Below are 1759 nucleotides of genomic sequence, written 5' to 3'. Positions count from 1 at the left end.
TAAACCACAATCTGTACTGCACATTCGTCCTTATGTACTGAATGATACATCGTGGCACATGTGTGACCGTACAACGACTGCGCCCAAAAACGGCGGACCATACAGTGCAAATATTGTGCACGCAGCTACGTGTCGTCTCCCTATGAGAGCTGGATTGCAGTGTGGTACGCCATAGAGACGTGTGGGAGGAACGGACGCCGTGGATGGCGATCAGCATGAGCTGTCTGTTGATGTATTCGGACCTAGTCGTCTCTCCTCACACACCGTGATGGCATGGTGCACCGCGTTCCATATCTGCGACATGCTACAGAGGCCGGTTGACAGTCGTTCGAGCAATGGACATCGCATACGTACGGGGGCCACCTTCCACGTATTGTCTAGGCGTGCACATTTTGTTGCGTGTATGTGGGCAGACGTAGTGTGGCGTGACACCTGACACAGGCATGCAATAATCGTGGAAGTTGCAAATGGCGATGGACGCCTGCGTTTTCTGGTGAAGTTACGCAAATGAACAAATGGTAACCTGTTGTGGTGCGGTTGTTCTCGCTAGGGGTGAATCGGTGATGGCGACGATAGGTTGAGGTACTAACCGGTTGTTCCAGCGATACCCACCATGCCGACGAAACTGAACGGCATCTGGGTGTGAAGCGATACGCGGCGGTGGCTGGGTGGGACCGTCCCCGGCCGGTGAGGGGGCGCCTCCCGGCGTGCTGGCCGCGCGGTGCGTGGGCGCACGCGCTACAGCCGGCTGGTGGGGGCGGCCAGTGGCAGGCGCGCCGGCCGACGGACGCGGCAGGCGTCGCAGCTGCGCGCCGGCGCACCCTGCGCGCGGCGCCGTGCGGCCAAAGTAGGTCCTCGCGGGCCCGGTGCGAAGCGCGGTGGACATCTTCAGTGTGCTGGTCCGATTGAGGACTGTGTGCGTTGAGGATGCGCTGCCGCCCGGCGCTCGGCGCCGCGACGCCGTCTGCTGCTCGGTCGCCCCAGCGGTTCTCGCTGGTGGTTTGTATCGCAGCTGTGCGGATGTGTTGGCGCGTGCGCTGTGCTGGGAGAGTTCGCTTCGGCACCCAAGTGGGGCTTTTGTCCTTCTGTGGCGCTGGCGTTGGAGCTGCCGGTCACCGTAGGTGGCGCGTGTTGTCTCCCGCCGGCAATGCCACGACAGCACGCTCCCGGGCCTCTGTCGGCAGCGGCAAGCTCAGTTGGGAGCACGGGTGGTCGCACCGAAAGCGTCTACTCGCCTAACTCCGGGCGATTGCGCCTCTCTCGAACCCGACCAAGTACTTGGGACGGCGCTGCGCGCCGCCGGGACCTGAGAGGGTTTCGAGGTGTATTGTGCAGGGGAGCTCAGCCTCCTCCTGTTTGCAGAATGATTGAGCGGACGCTTGCGTGTTCGCGCGGGCCCCCGGGACACACTCCCGGGCGGCCGGCTGCTCAGCTCTAGTTGACGCAGCTCCCTGGTTGATCCTGCCAGTAGTCATATGCTTGTCTCAAAGATTAAGCCATGCATGTCTCAGTACAAGCCGCATTAAGGTGAAACCGCGAATGGCTCATTAAATCAGTTATGGTTCCTTAGATCGTACCCACGTTACTTGGATAACTGTGGTAATTCTAGAGCTAATACATGCAAACAGAGTCCCGACCAGAGATGGAAGGGACGCTTTTATTAGATCAAAACCAATCGGTCGGCTCGTCCGGTCCGTTTGCCTTGGTGACTCTGAATAACTTTGGGCTGATCGCACGGTCCTCGTACCGGCGACGCATC

At 59.9% G+C, this 1759-nt stretch overlaps 1 non-coding gene across 1 annotated transcript in view; it reads left to right on the top strand.

Annotated features, from left to right (window-relative positions):
* The first annotated feature begins 1448 nt into the window (after positions 1-1448).
* Positions 1449-1759, top strand: part of LOC124748426 — a 1909-nt gene continuing 1598 nt past the window's right edge. The window contains exon 1 of the ribosomal RNA XR_007011702.1: positions 1449-1759. This exon is cut by the window's right edge and continues 1598 nt beyond it. This is a non-coding gene — a ribosomal RNA (small subunit ribosomal RNA).

This window comes from Schistocerca piceifrons, unplaced genomic scaffold (assembly GCF_021461385.2).
Source record: "Schistocerca piceifrons isolate TAMUIC-IGC-003096 unplaced genomic scaffold, iqSchPice1.1 HiC_scaffold_417, whole genome shotgun sequence".
NCBI classification, from domain to species: domain Eukaryota; kingdom Metazoa; phylum Arthropoda; class Insecta; order Orthoptera; family Acrididae; genus Schistocerca; species Schistocerca piceifrons.
The sequence above is the reverse complement of the archived record's forward strand: the minus strand, read 5'-3'. Positions and strand labels throughout refer to the sequence as shown.